This window comes from Ambystoma mexicanum, chromosome 1p (genome assembly GCF_040938575.1).
Source record: "Ambystoma mexicanum isolate Mex_15411 chromosome 1p, UKY_AmexF1_1, whole genome shotgun sequence".
NCBI classification, from domain to species: Eukaryota; Metazoa; Chordata; class Amphibia; order Caudata; family Ambystomatidae; genus Ambystoma; species Ambystoma mexicanum.
In genome coordinates, this window is record NC_090921.1 from 507,490,099 (window position 1) to 507,513,316 (window position 23,218).

Consider the following 23,218-nt stretch of genomic DNA (forward strand, 5'->3'; position numbering starts at 1 on the left):
GAAGTTTCAGATGCTCAGGCATTCTGTCCCTATGAAGATGTGTTTCAAGCGTCTGTTAAGGGAAATGTACCCTGAGCCTCCTGTTCCACCCCTGGCACCGGCTGTTCGGATTCGGGTTCCGGTGGTGCCACTCCCTCTGCTGCTTCCTTCTGGACCTCCTCCATCTCTTCATCCTCTGCCTGTTGTTTCTTATAGAGAAGACACCGTTGGACAGGGACAATATGTTAAAACCTGAAGGGGTAGGCATGGGGGACCAGTCTTCTGTTACCACCTCGTTGGATGTGTTTCAAGCAGATCAGGACAGCGAAGAGCAGCTCTGCTCGGTGAGGGCATTCCATGACGGGAGGGGCTTGTGTGGCTGTTCCCAGGGATTCCCCTGGGGTGCCCCAGGGGCCTAATACGTGCAGCAGTGTGTTCTCCGAGTGTTCCTCGAGAGGACCGGCCAAAACCGGACGTTGTTCTGAGGTTCACCATTTGGGTAGTAAGGTTCAGCTCAGTTCGTCTGTGGCTATGGATACCGGGGTTCGCCCTAAGGTCTCAGTTTCTGGAGCTTTTCACACCAAGCCATGGCTTGAGGCCCCTCTTGAGGGAGCTATTCGTCCCAGGATAAACCCAGAGGTTCCTTTTGTTGGGGCTAAATCCAGTACCAACAGAGTCGAGGGATTCTCTGAGGATCCTGTCGGTAGGGTACGTTCCTCAACCGTCCTACGCTCAGGGTTGTGGTGTTACCGGTTCTGTCGAGGGGGCACAGAAAGGTGGTCAAGCACCACAGGAATTCCAGTACCGGCTCAGCCGAGGATCCTCCACTGGAGGCTAATTCTGGGACAGTTCCTAAGATGTCCAGTAAACATCCTAGATCTGCCAGCACCGGCTCCGCTGAGGATCCTTGTTTCAAGGCTAAAGTATTACTTAAGTCCCCTGACTCCCTTGAGGAGACAGTTGCCTCGCTTTCTCCAATGATGCAGTTCTCCGGTGTTGCAAAATGGCTGCCCAACATTTTTGGTCCACGGCTGCCATTTTGGATACCTCCCTTACATAAATGTTCACGACGTCTAGTGCTGGGAGCTTTTCTTTTGGGGCTGGGCAGCCTTTCCACGCTATGTGGATGACAAACGCCAGTTTATCTGTCCTGGCGAAAGCTTCAGCTTAGCCCCCTTATACACAGTGGTCATGGTCCCAGACTTTGTCCTTCTCTGGATTCAGGGGGTTTCAGGGTCGCTGTGCGTGCCGGTCTGAAGCTTCGGTTGGTGGCCCCGCCGAAAGCTGCAGCGGCAAGGTGGTCAGGTTTTCTCTCAGCCATCAGCCTCCTATGCAGGGATATGTAGTATCCCTGCTGATAAATTATCCAAATGATATTTTTTGTCGGTCGCAAGAGAGACTGGTGGGAGGACAAATATCGCCTCATCTGGAGGCTTGGCAGATCATCACCGAAGACCGGTGGGTTTGTGCATCGCTCAGGCGGGCAAGGCAAGGCAAGGCGAGTAAGTGAGCTTCAAGCTTTTTCCGTGAAGCATACGTTCCTCACTTTCTACGGGGATGAGGTTGTGATTTGCTCTCATCCTTTCTTCCTACCTAAGGTGGTTGACGATTTTTCATTTGAACCAATCTGTCTCCTTTCCTGTCACATTCAGAGGCCTGAAGGGGAAACCAGCTTCTAAAGCAACTATTCCCCGCTGGATGGCCTCATGTTTTTCAGTAGCCTAAAGCATTCAAGGCCTTCATCCACCTAAGAGTATCCATGCACATCTAGTCTATGGCAAAGCGACTGCTGTTGCTTGCCAAAGTATGTCCCTTGGGAGTCCATCGCCAAGGCGGCTTTGTGGGCCTCTCCATCGGCTTTACCTGAGATCCAAGGCTGATGCCCAATTTGGCCAGGCTGTTCCTAAGAACTTATTCCTGTAAAGGGGTTTTCCATCCATCCGTTCTTAGGGTGTGTGCTTGGCACTCTCACATAAGTATGGAGGAAAGGGGACGGGACGTAGGAGTATAACCAAGTTACTCACCATAGTGACTACCTTACTCCTAGTCTATAGTCCCCTTTCCTCCATACGCCCACCCGCCGTCCCCTCTAAGTATCCTCTATTATTGCTTAAATGGTCTCAGACCTGGCGCTAGAAAAAGACTCTTGGACCTATCTTTGGCGTTCAACACTATTAATCCTGTCCTTCTATTGCATTTTTTAAGTAAGGTGCTCATGCCTAAGAGAGGTCGGTGGAAGAGATGCATTGCCTGTTGTGTAACCGAACATCTCAAGTCAAAGAAACTCACTCTGGATCACGACAGCCTAGGTAACTATCGCCCAACTTCCCTTCCTAGGTAAGATCATTGTGAACGTGGTAGCTGTGGAACTGCAGCATAACATAGACACTGACAATCTCCTCCAAGCCTACCAATCCCGGTTCAGATCAAGATGCAGCATGGAGATGACAACCGTATAGGTGGTAGAAGATGCCCTCAACATCCTCGACGACGGTGACCCCTGCCTCCTGGTTCTACTCAACCTGTTGGCTGCTTTCGTTTGACACAGTAGACCACCAGGCGCTCACGGACCCCCTATATCGGCGCATGGTGATCAGCAACCTTGTCCTATGCTGTTTCAAGTCCTATCTCGCCAACCGTCAGCAGTTTGTTCAGATGGGCTCCTCTAGATCGCCAATGCTACCCGTCACCTGTGGAGTCCCGCAGGTTTTCATCCTCTCCCCAGTGATCTTAAATCTATAGATTGAGCCACTGGGAGGTCTAGCAGCCACACAAAACATCCACATTCACATCCACCAATATGCCAACGACAGACGGCTATACCTCAAGATTGGCTCCATCAAGCTCGTCAACAGGCTCAAAACCTGCCTTTGGCTGATCCAGTCTTGGATGTCCAGTGCATACTTGAAGCTAAACCCCTCCAAGACCGAATTCCTACTCCTCACCAACAACACTGAACACTCGGACATACAGACCCGGCTATCAACGATGAACCTTGAGGGCTTCACTCCCAAGCTCAACTTCTGCGCCAAGTACCTCGGGTGCCACATCAACCAACACCTCTCCTTCACGACAAATATAGCTAAGAAAACTCAGACAGCTTGGTATTGGCTCTCCCTCCTGCAGAAACTCCACCCCTTCCTCCCTCTGGACAGCTTTAGATCCATATTTAAAGCACTGGTCATAATAATCCAATAATAAAAATTGAACAACCATGTATACCAAGTGGAATCTGTGGATTGTGATGTCCCGCAGGGTTCTTGCATTTCCCTTTCACTGTTCAACATTGATATGAAATCTCTTCATGATGGACTTGCAGCGCAGGATGTAATCTTCGAAAACTATGATATGGTATTTATAATGCGCCTATACACAAGTGTTTCAAGGCGCGGCGAGGCAAGGGAGGGGGGAACAGAGGGCGACAACGATCCTACTAGGCCAGGGTGTCATTCAGATCGCGCAAGTGCATGGGAAGGGGGAAAGTGCAGTGCATGGGGTAATGGAATAAATAAACAATAAGTAAAAGTACGGCCAGCAGGTGGCAAGTGCAAGGGTAGGTATAGACATCAATTGTCAAGTGCTGGTAGTGGGACTGTAGGGTTTCAGAAACAGTCCCCAAGTGCGGTGGTTGCCAGGAAGGCAGTGCAGGTGTGCGACTGGCGGGGGAGGGGATCTGGGACCGAGATCAGAAGGTGGCCAGGTAACCAGTGCAGTTTCAGCCAGGAAGTCAGCAGGGGAGAGGAGGAGAAAAAGCAGAAGCAGAGACAAAGGTTTTGAGGTGCTTCCTGAACCGGAGATGATTCTCCAAGTTTCAGGGAGGCAGGGAGACTGTTCCAGAGGGAGGTCCCAGCCGAAGAAAAAAATTACCACCAACTCGTTGCTTGAAGAAGCGACTGACCCTGAGGGAGTTTGAGGCGGATGAGCGAAGAGCTCCACATGTAAGATATTTAGGAAGAGAGAGTTGAAGGTATTGAGGCCCCGGGCCCCAGAAGGCCTTGTGGTCAATGCAGAGGGTTTTGAACTTAATCCTTGCAACCACTGGGAGTGCAGAGATTTCAGTCCTGGAGAAATCCAATCCCTGTGCTTCAGGCCAAGGACAAGTCTCACAGTCCTTTTCTGGATGAGTTGCAGAGGGCGGAGAGTAGAAGCAGGCAGATTTAGAAAAAGGCTGTTGTAATATTCCAGCCCAAAGAGAACCAGAGCTCTGGAGACAGTGAGCTTCTGGGGGAAGGAGAGGAAGAGAAGAATATGTTTAGAAACCTTGTTTGGGGAGAACAGGGGAAAGGCAGAGAAGGAGGGAGGAGAGGTGGCCGAAGAAGGGCCGGAGGAAGAGCAGGGAGTAGAGGGAGTAAGGGGAGAGTAAGAGGGAGAGGACAGGATGTACTGAGTTTTAGAGATGAAAAGAGAAGCCAGTGCCGTGCAGAAGGCCTGGAAAGGGACAGAAGAGGCAGAGACTGCGGTAGGATTGGCCAGTTCCTTGCCGATATTAGAGTTCAGCCGAGTTGTTAGATGCAGCAGAGACACGGTCTTGGATGTTGGATGCAGATGATATTGAAATTGGGTTCTGGTTAAACAGCTCATTTAGGCCAGTAGAGCTCATATCCAACATATTTCTGGGCTTATTGAAAATGAATGAGTGAGAATTGGTTAGGACTTAACCAAGAGAAAAAAAGAGATTATGCTTGTAGCATCCGCTCCACATCTTCCTAAAGCACTGGATTTAGATCCATATTTCTCTCTTGCTGGCCATTTGATAAAAACACAAACTACTGTCAAAACCTTGGGAGCCGTTATAGATTATTCTTCATTATTAGACTCCCAAGTGGATAAGGTCCCAAGTACTTCTCACTTCCAGTTGATGATTTTGAAGCAGATCAAACCTCTCCTTTCAATGGAGCATTGTGCAACCATAGTTCAAGCTATTGTGGGTTGTGTTTGGATTATTACAATGCTCTCTATGTTGGCATTACCAAATCTGCACTATTGTCTTCAGGTTATACAGACTACAGCTGAATGCATCCTCTCTAATATGCCTAGACATTCCCACTTATCCTCCGTATTAAGAAAGCTCCACTTTCTGTTAGTCAAAGCAAGGATAGATTACAAACTCTTAACCAAAGCTCTGTATGGTTCAATAATCCATGTGTACAACCTTGTTCTATCATAACCTTTAACTGTTTCAGGCTCGCAAAGGGCCTGGGAAGGTTGTGTGCAGTGAATGCTGTCAAACTTTGGAGTGCCCTACTGGAGGAGATTCAGTGTATTGACAATTTAATAGCCTTTAGGAAAAAGGTGAAAACTGTCTTATTTTAATTAAATAGCTTATCTACTGGTATGTTGCCTTGGACGAGCACTTTATACCATTGGGTGGTAGCGCCTCCCCCCTGGTAAATGATAACATATAAGAGTGTTCCGTCTACCTCACCATCATTGTTTTAAGTTTAACATTAGCAATATCCTATTTTTATCTAGTGCTTCGTGACAGATACCTCCCTCGACTAAGTGCTGTAACAAATGTTATTACTCAAGTTAATGTAAAGTGGTCTTGCCTAGTACATCTCTGAAATATGGGGTGGCATGTGACAAAAGGGGCGGGTGGTTCTAAGAGAGGCAGGTGCAGCAGATGGGGCTGGAAGACTGTCGATATAGTTCTGCATTTTGTGGGATTTACATTTGGGTATGTGTTCCTTCCAGAAGGAGCACCTCAAAGTCTATTGGATGACCGTGCTAGTGTACTGGACAGCACCAGACATGGCACAGTATGTGATACAGCTAAAGATTTAGTAGGCTGTGCAATGAACTCTCACATGCGCCCCCAAGGTTCCTGGGGTTGGGAGTACTGCTAGCAGATATACATTTGCTGGGTGTGTTGTGGTCAGTTTGCGTAGTTTAAGTGTGCTAGTAGTGTGAGAAACCTGAGGGTGTTCCGCCAGTAAAACCTTGAAAATCCCTTATTCAGGTTGCCAGGACACAGCCATTGCTGTTGGATCCAGTTCCTGGGGGTGAACCAGTGGCGGAGGATCATCTGGATAGGGGAACCCAGGGTTGTGCTCGGGGGAATACACCAAGTATGATGCTGTATTGTGCCAGAGAAGGCGAGACATCAGAGGCTTTCCTGGGCTGTATTGCACCTGCCTCACTTTCTTGTGTTAAATCCCTCCGGCCCAGATCCAACAAGCCCTCCATATGATATCAATCCCCTAAGGCCCCAAACCCTGTTACATCCAAAAAGCATAGCTCCCATAATCTGTGTTTCACCGGTCACCATTCAAATACTCCCTATTCTTCTTTCCGTTCCTCTGTATAATGTTCCACATTCTTTACTTGATCAGACAAAACACTTAAGATTCTCACAATCCCCTTTGTTCATGCCACAGCCCCAGCTATTCCCGGTTACCCTGCAAACCCTACCAATCACGCCCCCCTGATTGTCATTTCCCAAAGTCCCCATCTACTATGACAGAACACTATCGTCTCAACAATCCCCTATGTTCTGTTCTTCATCCCAGTCATTCTAGTCCCTTTAATAAACCCTCATTCACCTATACCTCCGAGAGCACCCAAACCCAAATGTAAAGGATACGATTCCATACAACACCTCTTTCCCTTCTGACTCTGTAGAATGCTCTGGCATTCAAACATTCTCCTTTTCCGAAACAAACGCTCGCACACAGCATAAACAAAGGACTAATGTTAAGCTTGGGTACCTGACCTGTCTCAACATGAGGGTAAGGCAATTAACTTGGAAAACACACACACTCACGCTCTTTCCCCACAGGGATAAAAGAAGGAGCAGGACAAGCAAGGCGAGTACAGCAGACAGCACGACGAGATGGCTACCACGCAGCAGTTCAAACGAAGGAGAAAAGCGGCGGAAATCGAGGGGGTGGCGAGTAGTGACCTTGCCCTTTTCGTCCCAAGCCTGCAGAGGAAAGCCTAATACCGCAAACAATAGCACAAGTGTCCTGCAGCAGATGTCAACGGTACACTGGGCACACGCATGCTGATCAGCAGGATCGAGGAAAGCCCCTACGCCCATGGTACCGGCCTTGACTCCAGAGATGCAAAAAGCCAAGTGGTTCATCACAGCCAGTGAGTCGAGGGGAGAACCGATAAGAACCGGGCTGTGTTGAGTGAGAATTGCAAGGTGACAACTTATGAAACAAAGCAGATGAACTTTGAATGAACTGTTAAGTGTGAGACCAGTTGCAGAGGGAAATCGGCGCCAGGCTAATTCGAGAGACTCTGGTCGAGCCCCATATGAGAGAAACTACAAGTACCAGAAGGCCGTAGGAAGGCCCGCGAAATAGGTCAAAGTGGTCATCCAGAGGGTCAAGCAAAATCCCCGTACAATTGAAAGACTTTGATCTACAAGCACTGTGAAGGAAAGCGAGGTGAATCCCACAGCAAAATTGAACATTGTGAAACCAAGGGAGTTGACTCCTGTTAAAGTCCTGTTAAAGTCCAGGGGTGAAACTATCACCCAAAGTTGGTTGTTAGAGGAACTGTGATATATTTTGAAATATGAGGGTCAGCGCCCAGAAGAGGGAGACTCCGGGTGAATTGTGAAGCGATCATCCAAGCTTCAAGAAGAAACATGTTATATACATTTGTGGATTACAATTAAAAGGTGTCAGCACAGAAGAGGGGGCCACAAGGGGGAAACCATCACCCTATCTGAATTTTGGAATACAATTGAGAAGGATCAACGCCCAGAAGAGGGGGGGACCCAGGGATGAATAGTCACCCAGTGAACATTGGAAAAGAACTTTCATTTGTTAAAGGAACTTTTGTTTTTGTTGTTTGAACACGTCAGGTCCTCGAAATCAAGAGACTTTCAAAGTGAAACGAGACTTTGGCCATCGATGACTCTGATTACGGAAAGCTTTAGGGTTAAAGCTGTACTCTCATCTCGTGCTAGACAAACCTGAGAGTGTGTCCTGGGAGCTGTCATTGGAACCGTCGTCTCGTGCTGGAAAGGCCCAAGACTGTACTGTGCTACAAGCTTTCATTTTACCCTGTGTCCAAAACATGGGGAAGGGAGACCCAGACTACTGCATCCTGACATATTATTTGAAAACACTCCTTTCTTTCTTGAGAACTATCCCACACCCCTTTTCATATTAGTTGTGAGGTTTGGCAATAGGTTTTCTTAGTATAGGCCTCTTTAATTTGACTTGACTAGGACTGTCTTATTTTTATTTGATGTTCGGCATCTGTCCCCATCTTAGATTTAGGTTTAGATTCAGCGTTTTTCCAACCTGCATACCACTTACATAGTTCAGTAAACACCCTTGAACTGTGATCACTTATGTCTGTCTTACTTGTTGTCACTGTGTGTTTCTCACAGTAGATTAAAATGTTCGTTGATCAGTTGGAGATTGGGGAGTGGGTGTGGATCGCCTGAGAAGTACTATTTTTAGAATTTAAGAGATAGACTGAAGCATTAGCGTTTGTTGGGATGTTGTCAAACAAGATAAGATGTTGTTTACTATTCTGGATTTTATAATGATTGTGGTGTTGAGATCCTATGTCTGATGATTGTGGTGTTGAGATCCTATGTCTGATGATTGTGGTGTTGAGATCCTATGTCTGATGAGGATAAGCAGTTGGGGAAGACTGACCAGCTACGGTTCCGATCTTAAAGGTTGGTGTTGATTTTAAAGTGTTGTGCACAGGCATATTGCATATGTCTGTAAGGCTGACCTGAATGAGTCGGTCTCAATTTCTTTCTGGCTTGTGTGGTTAATGCTGTGATCAGTCTCTGTGTCCAGATTTACAATGGCTGTTTTGTTAAATTCTGAGTAGTTCATCTCTTGGGAGCTGCAGCATCATGCTGGTACATATTCTGGTAGGTCCTAGCATAGAGTGGCTTCAGGTTGAATGTTCTGCTTGTCCAGTCTTTAGCCAGTGTCATGCTAGATTGTCTATTGAGGTCTAGTGAACAACCAGGTTTTGAGAGATGTTCTGAAGACTAGGTCCTTTGTGCGCCGTTGCCTGTGCATTGAGTCCACAGGTTGGTAGATTGGAAAGAGAAGGATGATCTTCAAGCTGATCCATTCATCAAATTTTGCAACATGAAGAGTCAAGTGGACCTTTCCAGAATTGGAATGTGTGAAGGCACTTTGCATAAAAATGTCTAGATTTATTTAAGTCAGAAATCATACACCCATACTTTTTTGTTTGAACACATCTGCCCACACTACTGCTGCACAGCAATGGCATAGGATGATATTACATAACATCACACACAATGACGTCATGACCCATCTCAATGTATGTTTTAAAACCGCTGTCGACAAAACGCATTACAATGTGCTTGTGGTACGTTTAGCTAAGTTCTGTGAAGTGAGCATATGTACTACAATGGCTGCACACATTTGGAGATCGCTACAGTATGTGGTGTAACGACAAGATTCAGAAGGGCGTTAACACTAGAGATTTACTAACTGGGTTTTCTGTAAGGGGAAGTAACCGTGCATCCTGTTCCCAACTGGCCTCCGAGCTAAAGGCTAATTCTGTCTTCTTGTAAAACTGACTTCTCTGAAACAGCATGTGTTATGGTTTCCATCGGCTAACATATGAATTTGCAACTTTGAAACTCCCTTACTTGGGCCAAAGGTTGTAGAACATGCTCTCCTTGCTTTGGAAAGAAGTTTGGTATTATAAATCTTATAGTTGCCATTTTGAGTTTAGATTAATTATATATAGATATGCCAGACCAAGAGAACACACTGTGAGGAGTCAGTAATGAAACACGGACACAAGTTTGCCATGTTTTTGGTTCAAAGGGGTTGTAAAATACCTCTCTGACCCGGCTCTGAGAGAAATGTCCCTACCTAATCCAAAACTAAGGATCTGTCTGTGTCAGGATGTCAAAAACAAAGCTGTCTTGTGTCCAAAGTTCTATTTTCACCCTCACACTATAAACAAAACTCTGGTGAAAGGAACATTTATTTTACCTTGGAAAGTTTAGAAAAGTGTTCATAAAGGAAGAATAAATGGTTCAAACAAACTTTCCTCAAGGAAGAAAATCTTTGCTCGAGAGGGTAGTTCCCTTCCCCTGGATTCTTCTTTACTCCTTGAGGATTTTATACACAGCAGTTCTTTGGACCTCTCTTGGCCAACTGCCACACTTGCACACAAAAACTGTCTGGCTTTACAATTTTAGTTTCTTTCAGGACACCTGTTATTTCTCCCTCCCGGGTGGTCTGGGTTCTTCTTTCTTGTTTAACACAATCCTTTTCAATTGCCTGATACACTCTCTTGCCAGTGCTTTTAGTTTTCACACACTTGTGACGGCCTAGTATACTCTCCTGCCTGCTTCAAAAGCTGCTTATATATAATGTTGGATAATGTATCCCCCTGATATCCTGATATATTATCCTCTCTCTGCTTCTCAAGTATTTGCACTGTGTACATTCACACATTAGAATCGGCGTGGTTAGTCATCGAAGCTCCCCTTTCTCAATATGTAAATTCTTTATCTCGTTCTCAATTAAGTGGTTCCGAAATGTTCACACACATACTTGCCGATACACTCGGGTCTCCCTGCTACTTCTGGGTGGATTGACCGGTTTTCTTTGGCATTGGTGAATTCTCTTGCGGTCTGCCGGTGAAGGATTCCCAACTGCCCCCTTCTTGCAGCCGCCTTTCCTTGGTTTGTCGGCCCTCTGCAGCTTCCATACGACACACCTGCTTTCCTCTTGGCGTCGGTAAGCGAAACGCTACTTCACATTGTCTGCGAACGCCCAGGGGTCTCTCACCGACTGCTGGCGTTTCCGCATCGTGCTACGGAAGGGCAAATGAAATGACTGTGAACAAAGAACAATCTACAGAGCATAATAAGTACTTTTGAAGAGTACAGCAGTCACTATTGAATGCTGAACTAACTAAAGGATGTATTGAGTATGTTCTGAATACGGTAACAAAGCAAAACAAGTGCTGAATCATTATGAGCATTTATGAAAGAAGTGAAAGTAAAATGAAGTGAAAGCAAGGTTTTGGGAACGGCTAAAGTACCCCAGATTGAATTATGAGATACAAGTGTGGAAAAGCCAAAAAGACTGCCAAGAAGAATGGGAAATGAGTATTGAGCCAAGATACAAGAGTCCACAGTACTAAAGGTTAAAAGAGAAAACCTGTGTTGGGCAGACTCTGAATAATAGAGAAGGATAGCAAAGTGCATAGGGTTACCAGTTGCGTGACCTGTGGTGGGCGGACCCTTTGGTCCGATAATTGCGCCCAGACGGAGTAACCCCGTTTTGAAAAAAGCCAAGGCAGGCAGGGCTATCGGTTGCATGACCTGTAGTGGGTGGACCGTGTGGTCCGACAACTGCACCTAGACAAAGAGGCTCATTGAGAATGAACAAGAAGTTGTACTGATTCAATTTTCAGAGCCAGTGGAATTGAACTGCCTTTAGAAATTTTGCCGGCTGAAACAGTCAGCGTCTTGGTGAAGGGAAACCCAGAGGCCTTTTGAGGACTGTGAAACTGTGTTGAACGATTGGGGAGGGGAGTCCCGAGGTTTTTATAAAACTATTTTTAACTTGAGAGATGGGGAGGCTGAGTGGAAGCCAAAGAGCTCGAAGAAGCTCAGAACCTTACTTAAGAGACATTTTTATTTGTCTGCTGATATCCCTACACATTGTATAGATTTAGTTGTGATGGCAAGTATAGGTTTTGGACACATACTTTTCATTTGTACTTACGGACACTGACTACCACATAGTTTTGTTAGGTAGGGAAATCCCACCTTAGCATAGAGCAAGTTAGGCCTTACTCCATCCTGACATTTAAAATAAAGCTTTTCTTAGAAAGTTGAAGCTGTTGTCTGTGTCTTACTTCATGATGCCTTCACACTCCCCAGGACAAGTGATGCTGAACAAACGGGTATGTGGAACAATCTATAAATGTACATTAGGGCACATGTGCACAACATTTAAAGCACAAGTAAAGAACAAAGTGATAGGTTTGCATCTTATGTGGAAGATAGATTTGCTATCTTGCATTCTTTATAACGAATCCTTCATGTAGACTTGCTTTTATATCAAAACTTTGATAATGAAAACACATATTGAGAATATATATGTGAGTGGGGTAAAGGGTTAAATATTTTCGGAAAACGGTGGATTTTTAGGGGTGGCAAACGGGGGGGGAAATGTGTTGTGTTTTTTCGTTATAAAAGTTTTGGTATAAAAGTATTCCATATACAAGTGTTTATTATAAAGACATGTAACCGATAGATTTGTGGAACACTATGTACTGCTTCCTGTTCTCTAGTGGCAGCTCATGGTCACTGGTTATGATATTATAGTTTTTTTATATAGCGCTTATACACAATGTGTTTCAAAGCGCCTCAAGGCAAGGGAGGGAACAAGGGAAAAAACAATGACATTCTTACAGGCCATGAACAGCAAGAATGTGAAATTAACTATCGTACTCGGCCTGACGACATTTCAGATAGTGCAAGAGCTAAGACATAGATAAGGAAGGGAGGGGGAGAGTGGGAAGGAAATGGAAACAGACAGGCGACTACCATACTAGACCTGACGACATTTCAGGTAGAGCCGGAAATAAACAAGAGGTGAGGGAGAGGGGTGCAGAAAGATAGGGGAAGAACAAAACGAGCGACTATCATACTAGACCTGACGATATTTCAGATGGTGCTGGAGGGGGGTGGGGGAGGAAAAAAACAGTAAGGGGAGCAAGGAGGAGACAGACGAGGTTGCTATCATACTAGGTCCAGGGACAATTCTGATAGAGTAAGTGCATAGAAGAAAGTAAGGGGAGGAGATGGGAAAAGGGAGAAGGGAAAGGAGGGGAGAATAGAGAGTTAGCAGTAAAAGAGTGGAGAAGCTAGAGGGGAGAGTGAATACAATTGCAGAAGTCAGTAGTAACATATAATGTTGCAAGCCAGGATACAAGATGAAGATGGGAACAGCATGATTCAGGGCCACCATGAGTACAAGATTCAAAGGAAGTTCAGCATGAGAGTTGAGAAAGGATGATGCACCATGAATGAATGAAGTCCATAAAAGTCAAATCCAGCATTGGACACAAGACGGTGATGGTGAAACCAGAATGTATCAGGACAGACTCTTGCTTAATGCTGGATACCCAACAGCTGCATTTAGCTCCTGGTTAACAAATCTAATTTCGATCCCTGCCCTTTAAGGGCTGAGATGCACAAGTCCTTGCTTCCAGCACAGTTCATTCAGTATTTTTGCTCAGCAATTGTAGTCAGGTTTGTAAGGTGACTTAGCATGCAAGGTGATAAGAACTGATTTTGCATTTCACACCTTATATGGGCTAATTTGGGTTGAAAGTTATCTTCCCGCTGGCTTATGAATAATGGCATACAGCCTATTGTTATGCATGATGTGCACATAAGCAAGAACTAATCCTTCTTTGTTTAATGCTACCTTATTTGACGGATATGAAGATGTTGGTCCTTTATTCATGGGGCCAGGGTGATGAGTCCACAGTACAATAATCCTCTCTGGGTTGTGCACCGAGGGAGGATCACATGGGGATGGAAGCGGGGTACGTACGCCCCCTATGGAATTAGGGGTGATAACTCTCAAAGGGTGGTATTCATCCGCTTTGATAATCCCAGCCCCTTCTCCAATACAGAGTCTTTGTCCTCCCCAGCACCCTTGTAGGGAGAACTAATATACTCGGTAAGGTTTACCAACGCTACTGTGCAAGTCTGGGATCCACACCCAGTCTTCGAACTGAAAGAGAATCCAAACCAGTTGCTCACTTGGCAGGAGAGTGAACCAAGGGGGAGCAAAGCTGTTGTGCGAGTATCACACCCAAAACAGAAACCAAGGTCTAACCACAAGAGGGTCTTTGACCCTGTGAAAGAGACATTTATTGAACATCACCCAGTTTTGCAAGAGAGGACGCCAACCGATCTTTGTGAGTCTGGGACCCGCACCTACATAGAGGTTTGGAAACCATGTGGACAAAAGACACTGTGTATAACAAAGTGAATCATATACTTGACAGAGAGGAATCCGGAATGTCAATAGGATATAAAGACAACGTATAAGAAAAGTTTCTTATTTGTGATCCAACTTCTTGAAGAGTAACTCTAGGGGAAAGGAGCTGAAATGTATTCTCCATGTCTGCCCATAATAGCCATGCTTAGAATGGCATGTTGTCTGAGCTGCAGGTTTTCTTGCTAAATGCACAGTGCAATGAAAATATTTGAATGTTTAGTTAAATGCAATACGCAAAATTAGATTTTTGCATGTTCCGATCAAGTACAGGATTTTTTGCCAATAGACCGGGATGCCCGCCAACGGCCTTGAGCCGGGTACATTGCACTCTTATTGTGTAAACATGCCGACTGCTATGTACGCTTTTTTGTGGGATGAAGGCCAATGTTCTTGCAAAATACAAAACCTAGATAACGGCAAACATTGATGACTATCAAATGCATTTCTTTCTGTAGTTTTACACCGGATTCTGTAGTTCGCTGATGCTTTTGTTGGAACAATTCCTAGTGCTGTATGATGACATGTCCTTGGCCAATATTTACACAAGAAAGGTGCTGTCAGCTGAAACATAGGAAGACCAGGAAGTAGATGGATGGAAGGCAAGGAAGAGCAGCAAAACTTTCCATATGGGAGGGGTCATCTTCCTCCTTAAATTGTGGATTTTTTCAGGCACCCAATCCTGTCCAGCCCTCATCTCTCTATCCTCTGCAGTTGGTGAGTATGGAGTGTGTTATTTTTTCCTTAATATCGATATCGCATTGAGAAAGGTATTTAGGTATTGATTGAAGCAGATGCTTCCATGAGATTGCTTATCATGATATGGTCAGTGAGGTGCTATTGCCTAGAATGATTTATGAGGTTACCTATCACATCCTGGTGAGGCAGATAGTTTGTTTTAAAGGTGACTAGGATTTCTTGGAGAAGGTTGATCATTCTTAGGCTTGATTTGAGGTTTAGGCAATGACCGTGATTGCAGCCATTTCATTAATAACTTTGTGGATATTATGTGTGTAGTGTATAGTTACGACAATAAAGGCAATGTTTATTTATCAATTACTCATAATTAAATAATTTATTTTGTACACGAGTGTAAGAAGCATTTATCGAGTGTTCATTACCAAGTGACAAGTAGTTGAACATGAATATTAAGTGTGGGGCATCTATTATTTTAACTACTGTGTCTTGATGTGTTTTAAATGGTACATGTCCTTTAATACACATTTGAAGGTGTTACTTGATGGTTTGAGCAGTGGACTATCAATACAGATGTATGGTACATTGGTAAACCTCTCCTGTGTTGGCAATTGAGAGCAGCTGCCTACTGCAGGGGCTGTTGCCTGCTCTCTTTACTGTTGCCCAGTGACGGTTACATGCTTTTCCCTACCCCTACTCCTACCACAACCTCTGGTCGGGGGTGAGAGGGTCATGGACATTCCCCCTGGGGTCGAGGGAATGCTCTGGAGGTAGGGGTGATAAAGATCACTTCACTTTGACACCCAAGATGTGACATTGCTCTCTTTTCCTACACCCTAGCAATATTCTCCTCACCTGGTGACTGAAGAGGGGCCAGGGGGGTTGCTACAGGCCTGGCGATGCAAATAATTAAATACACTTTAGTGAAGAGCAGGGTGTCTTTTCAAGCAAGCCCTCTAAACAGCCATCAAGCTAGGAGGCATTAAAACACTCTAGTGAAGAGCAAGCTGTCTACAAATAGCTCAAAGCACTGAACGGCAGGGCGCAAGCAAATACTCTTGACAGCTATCTAGCTAAAAGGTATTAGAATAGCTAACCCACATGGTGAAGTCCCTATATCTCTGAACTGCTGCTGTGCAGTAACCAGGTAGTAACAGAAAATGGGAGTCAGCAATGTTAATACCAACTTCACAGTGGCAGTGCCTGGAGTATTACGTGGGGAAACCCTGTTCACATACATGAAGACAAGCAACAGAAGAAAATTCTAGGTCCTATTTATTAAAAACCTTTTTATTTAAAGTTCTTTTTTTCAGATAGAAAATTAATCGTACAATTAATTCAAAAAGAGTCAAAAAACCCAATGCACTGCCCATCACTAATATAAGAAAGGTTAAAAAAATTCAGCAGACACCTGTTCTGTCAATTAATGCAAGTCGAAAACTCAATCATACCAATCGCACCATCAAAATCGAATTCCCAATCAATAATAAAATTGCACAAACAAACACAATTCATAATGTAAGACTTAATGAGCCCATCTCTTTTGGTCCAGAAGTCAGGGTTCACAATTTCACAATTTCTAGGGCCCTATAGTTAACCAGTCCCAACCGGTTTCGACATATAGATGTTCCAAAACGTTTTCATCAGGGGAAGAAATGCACTGTTGTCGGACAATTGTCTGAGGCTAGTGGATGGACAAAGGAGGGGACGGCAGAGGTGCACCAGCAGTCGCCTTCAAGCATTATCCAGAGGTAGTGCGCCTACATACACATGGAGGGTGAGTCCATAAGGCGGACCCGAGCGGGGGTCAAAATGTTCTGTCCCGTTTATTAGAGAGCTCGAAAAACAATCTCCCTCTCTCCCTACCCCCTACCCCCCATACATGAAGACACTTGGTACTAAGGTAGGAGACATGTTTGAGACCCTTTAGGAGGGATCTAATTCAAATACAATACACACCCTAAGGGTATCCTGAAGTAGCCTTGCAGCAGGTAGACTACCAGAACTGGTTTCAAGGGGGCTTGACATACCCCACCAAAAGGGCTAGCCATGGTCCTTCCTTTTCCCATGGAATGGTTAACCTTAGAGCACATCCTTAGGTTCCACCCAAATAGGGGGGCAAATGACCCATATTCCAGGAGCACAATGACATTCTGGTGAGACATATTGGGCAATTCTGTCGTGATAGAAGGAATGCTCATGCCCCTAATAAAAGGTCAGTCAGTAAGAGTAGAAGTCGTCTGACTTCTAGCAGCATTGCCTATTGACCAAGGAAGGAAACTCCAGTTTGATCACTGCTACTTACATGTACCCAGGCGGGAAACCTGGGTAGAACCCCGGGGGAAGAGCAAAGGAAGGAATTATGTGAGAATGATCACTCTAAAAGAACACCACCTACTAATACCACTGGTACCAGATAGGAACCAGGCAACCATACCTTCTCAGCAAGAGGCATAAAAGGAAGGACAAGTGCTTCCAGTATGCCCCCCTGCCAAAGAAGAAAGAGAGACCTTTTGTAGCAGAACACCATCCGTAGAAAGTGATAGCACCAGTTCCAGGCAAAAAGAGCTGGTTGGGATAGAAGACACTTTAATGGCAGAAGTGGTGAAAAAGGTACCCATCAGTTAGAGGATAGGGCAAAGCTTAGGCAGCCACAAAGATACAGAGATGAAGACTATCCTTCTCCTTCACAGAAAGAGAAGAAACCCGGTGCGACACGCAAGGGAGAAGAAAGGAAGCAAATTGCAGCTTTGGGAATGGACAATGGCAATAATGGTAGAAATATAAACCAGACTCGTAGAATAATACCAGTGACTAAAGATCCAAGGGATTGGTTAGTGGTACAATTGGACCCTGGCACACAAGTCTCCATATTCAAAGAAAGACACAAGAAGCTTTTACATCATATATCTACTAATCCAACAGTAGAGGATATTGCTCCCAAAGGAGAAGTGGTTGAAGAGAATAATGTGTATATAGTTAGAATTCACCTTGAAAGGGAACATCCAAAGGAAATGGGAGGCACTATTTTGGTCTACGTTTGGTCGTGCGGTTGGAGCTTAGTGGAACTGTGGACCTCTGCGCTGGCGTATGTACATAAGCTTATCCATAAATAGTGGATATTTGTCTGGTTTATGTTATAGTTCTAGGAATGTATGTTTTTTGGGGGGGATTGGAACCCTGTTTTACAGTGGCGCTATATCAGGTATTCACCTGTTTCTATTTGGAGTGCTCAGATTCATTCTTCAATGATAGTTAACAACATATTAGTCATTCAGAAAAAGATGTCTTTATTATGCCAAATGGTCAGTTGTGCGTTTTATTCAGAAATATTGGTCACTTGTGTGACATGCATCTTGGCGTACAATATTTCAGACTGATGCATGCCACACTCACGGCTCACCAATTATGATCTCAATGTATACGAAATACTGCAATATGATTGTAAATGTGCATACCTCATACACTGTACCTTAAACATGTACCCCACGAAAACATGAATGGAATTGGTCTTCCAACATGTATGAAACTGATCATATGAATTGCACTTACCTGTCACAATCACTGCATAATTCCACCACCATCCCCAAACTGCACAGGCTTGAGAAAAACCTATGATTGACACACGTGTCGGCACTGAAAGCATAAGCAAGCAGCTTATGACCTTAGTCTGAAAAATTTGACATTTTTGGACATATATAGATGGCATATACTGTACACATGATGACTTGGAGGGGCACTTACTAAAGGTGGACTTAATCATTAGTACACTAGCAGCTAAGGGCTACATTTTCAACTTTAAGATGTTTACGATCGCCCATAGAGAAATTATATTTCAAAGAGATTGTGTCCTCCGACGTATTCCTTATCTTGATAGATGACTTCCAGCTTGCTGGCCTCGGAATTTTTTTTTCCGTAGAGGGCGCTGCAAGTCGACGTCCCTCGAGTCGGTGTCCCTCGACAGCCTCCGTATCGGCGCCGACGTCATCATGCGTATAAATAGATTTGCGCAGCGTCCGTTGCTCAGTTCCGTTTTTCTGCGCTTCGTGGGCCTCGGAATCGTGTTGCTCAGTTCGTTAGTCAAAGTATATTACTTATTCCTCGAGTATCTTTTACACGTTTCGATGGCTTCCTCCTCTGAACCGTCGACACCACGGTCCGGCTTCAAAAAGTGTCGAGATTGTGGAAAGAAAATGTCGTTGACGGATCCTCACAGGATCTGTTTGTGGTGCCTGGGATCGGAGCACCAATATTTGGAGTGCGAGGACTGCATGTCCATGACGGCGAAAGCCTTGAAGGAGCGCAAGGGGAAGCTTGAGAGAAGTAAGACAGTTAAAACTCCTTTGAAAGATTCCTCGGCAGAGTCGAGACATTCGTCTCGTCGCCGTCACGGTAAACATTCTTGTTCGAGGTCTCGAAGCAGTTCCCATCACTCTTCGAGATCCAAACATTCGAAAAAGAGGCGTCGAAGATCTCCCTCTTCTTCGTCTTCTTCTGTTTCCCCTCAAGGTCACCTGCCCCACAAAACATAGCTCTCCAGCCAAGTGGGAGGAATTCTGTAAAAAGATGCTTAGCGTATTCGAGAAAGCAGCCTCGACCCCCTCGGAGACGGCTAAAGGTGATACCCTGGGTGAAAGACCTGAAAAATCGAAATGCTGCGAGTCGTTGCACCCGGTGAAACTACTCGAGAGCGTCCCGAACACTCGAGAAAAGGCAGTAAGACTGCGTCATCGACGTCTTCGTCGAAGGCCCCTTCGACTCATAAATCTGCATCATCGACGCCATTATCGAAGGGCCAATCGACGCATAGATCGGTCGAATCGACGCCGTCCTCGACGCCGATGTCGACGCCGATAAAAGGAGAAACCTACGACTGTCACTACCTCGCAGTCAATAGTCATACCGGGGGCTCCTATCATGACCTCGAGAATGTCATCGATAACCTCGACGACTCCGAGTAGGATTCCGATCCTCTCGAGTTCTTCGAGGTCGCTTCATACCTTTTCGATGCCCTTTTCGGTTTCTACGAAGCCTTTTACTTCCGCGTCGACGACATTGACGTTTTCTCAACCGGTTACCACAAGCTTAGGCCCTTCTGCTTTAGAAATGGGTTTTAAGCCTTTTCCAAGGTTAGATTATTTCAATGCCTTGTCCTCCATTTATGAAGAAGGTGAGGATTCTGATCAGGAAAGACCTTTTGGGTTGCAGAGAACTACAACACCTGTACCAGAGAAATTTATCTCTGAAGAAAATAGGTTGAAGGACCTGCAAGATTCCTTGCATGATGCAAGTGGGTTGGATACTTCCCCAGAAGTAGAATTTGCCAAACCAGACCCAGGGGAACATGCTAAGACCCCTTATAGAACTTTAATGGCCAGAATAATAGAATTCATGGGTTGGTCTACACCTTTACCTACTTTTCAACAAGATGATCTTACAGACATCTTGATTAAAGGCCCACAGGAAGATCCTGCGGTTCCTCCATTCCATACTGCATTGCAGAGGAAAATATCGACCAACTGGGAAACTCCTGAGGTTATCCCGGCAGTTAACAAGAAACTATCTGCCAAATATAGGGTATCTGCTTCTGACCCTGAATATTTGTCAAAACATCCAACTCCAGAGAGTCTGGTTGTTCAAGCAGCAACTTCATCAAACAGTAGATCTGCATACCCTACTGTTCCACAAGACAAGATGATAAGAGATTTGACGCTATGTCAAAAAAGGTCTTTTCTGCGTGTAGCATGGCACTTAAATCCATTAATGTTACTTGTACGCTCGCAAGATTCAGCCATACACTTTGGGAGTGTGCTTCATCAGCGGCTGACTGCCTCCCGGAAGGAGAAGAAAGGGAAGCTTTTCTGAACATCATTAACGATGGCAAAGACGCAATGTGCGAATCCCTTCAAACTGGCATTGATTCTGCTGACAGTATCAGCAGGGCCATGGCGGCAAGTACTACAATTCGCAGATTTGCATGCTTGCGAAAGTCTGGTTTTGCTCCAGATGTACAGGCCAGGCTTTTGAATATGCCCTTTGACGGCTCTTCATTATGCGGAAAAAAGGCTGATGACAGTCTAGAGAAGTTACAAACACCTAAGGGAGCAGCAAAATCCCTTGGAGCTGCAATCCGTCAAACTCCCTATGGCCCCTCAGGAACCTCTTGGAGAGGTAGGTCCTTTCGTTTCTCTTCCGCATTCGGAAGAGGCAGGGGACAGACGGCTCAAAGATGCCAAAAGAAATTTACCCGAGGTGGACGGGTTAAAAGTACAAAAGCCGCAGCAGGTGCCTCTTTACCCTCGGCATCTGCTTCAGCCGCTTCTAAACCGCTCTGAGGACTCTCCTCACAAAACACCAGTAGGGGGCAGGTTAACTCAACATCTGACGGAATGGCAGGCTACTACGCTAGATGCTTGGGCATTGGAGACAGTTGCCCAAGGTTACTGCCTCCCTTTTCTATGCACCCCTCAGTCATCCACCAATGAACAACTCTTTGAAGTTTCCAGATCCGCTCCTTTTGCAGGAGATTCTAGACCTGCTGGAGAAAGGTGCCATAGAACCGGTACCTGTAGCGGAGAGGAACAAGGGTTGGTATTACCCCTACTTCTTGATACCGAAGGAGGACGGAGGACTGAGACCCATTTAACTTAAGAGAATTGAACAAATTCCTCAGAAAGGACAAGTTCAAGATGGTAACTCTCTCTCAGATCCTTCAGGCCCTCCAGCTTCAGGACTCGCTGGTATCTCTAGACTTTCAGGATGCTTATTTCCATGTGCCAATCCATCTCAAACACAGGAAATACCTGAGGTTCACAATTGGCAACTCTCACTATCAATTTAGAGTACTGCCATTTGGGCTGACCTCCGCCCCGAGGGTCTTCACCAAGCTAATGTCGGTAGTGGCTGCAAGTCTAAGGAGGGAAGGGATCCACGTCTACCCCTACCTAGACAATTGGTTGATCAGAGCAGTATCTCCGGAACAAGCTCAGATCCAACTAGATTATGTCTGCCACTTCCTTCACAAACTGGGCTTCTCCCTCAATTTAAAGAAGTCACAGATGATACCATCACAGAGACTCCAGTTCATTGGAGCGGTCCTGGACACTTGGTTGCATTGTGCTCTAGCATTTCGAATGTGCATTAGCACCCTCACCTGATTGCATTGTGCTCTAGCATTTCGAATGTGCATTAGCACCCTCACCCGATTGCATTGTGCTCTAGCATTTCGAATGTGCATTAGCACCCTCACCTGATTGCATTGTGCTCTAGTATTTTGATTGTGCATTAGCACCCTCACCTGATTGCATTGTGCTCTAGTATTTTGTTTGTGCATTAGCACCCTCACCCGATTGCATTGTGCTCTAGCATTTTGATTGTGCATTAGCACCCTCACCTGATTGCATTGTGCTCTAATATTTTGTTTGTGCATTAGCACCCTCACCCGATTGCATTGTGCTCTAGCATTTTGATTTTGCATTAGCACCCTCACCTGATTGCATTGTGTTCTAGTATTTTGAATAGCCCTATTGCATCTCCACAACGGTCTCGGTGCTAAAGTCGAATCTAGATGTCAGTTTGCTTGAATATCCTCACTGCTTCTCTATAACGCAAAGGTACTAATGTTAGCTCATGGCACATCCCAGACATAACGATTTAGGCACTTCACTGAAGTATCTACTTAATATCTAGACGCTAGCTTACAGCATGCTTCTAGCATAGTTAAGAAAATGTCCCCTACTTGCCTCTCAAAAGCCACCGTGGCCCTTATACTATTCACTGTTATATCCAGCACAATGGCCTTTACTTTCCAAACTAGCTCCCCCAAGGATAGAAACCTGAGACTCGGGTCCAGATTACCTAGCATCTACGAGCCGTTAGGAAACCACCAGAATAACGTCAACAGACGGACTATTACCCAACCAAAAAACCTATCACCGAAACAATGATATGATATGGCAATCCAATAACACTGGTGATCAAACTCCAACTACAACCTACGCAACTCTGGAGTCCCTATCACCTAAAACCTGTCTAACTAGCAAACCTAATAGTTCTCTAACACTACTAGGATCTCTCGTCAACGTGAGATCAGTGGTGGCCCATGCCACAGAAATAGCGGATATCCTAAATAATGACAATTTGGACCTACTGGCCATAACTGAGACCTGGCTCCACGAGGCTGCAGGACCAACATTAATGCTAGCAGTGCCCGATAAATACCAAATTCTCAGAGCCGACAGGCCTAATGCCAGAGGCGGCGGATTGGCCATCATCTGCAAATCTACCTATCCCATCAGACTTGCCACACCAGTCTCTTACTCATCCTGTGAAGTACTCACAGCTAAAATGCCCCTCCAACAACCGCACGCTCTCAATCCACTTAATATATAGACCCCCAGGGCCTCTAGGCACCTTTGAAGATGATCTAACCAGCCTTATAGCCAACAATACCAAAGACCACTCCCAAACCCTACTTCTGGGAGACTTTAACCTCGGCTTTAATGAAACTAACGATAAACATGCGGAGTCAGTTGCAGCCC

General features: G+C 45.2%; 1 protein-coding gene across 3 annotated transcripts in view; it reads left to right on the forward strand.

The window, feature by feature from the left end:
* UBXN6 (UBX domain protein 6) overlaps positions 1–23,218 on the forward strand; it is a 376,653-nt gene that overhangs the window by 88,185 nt on the left and 265,250 nt on the right. Inside the window, exon 1 of one of the 3 annotated variants that reach the window (XM_069649370.1) lies at positions 14,533–14,699. The exons of the other annotated variants lie outside the window; for them this stretch is intronic. The gene's annotated coding sequence lies outside the window, so the exon portion shown is untranslated. Of the gene's footprint in view, positions 1–14,532; positions 14,700–23,218 lie in introns of those variants that run through there. 3 annotated transcript variants of the gene reach the window in all.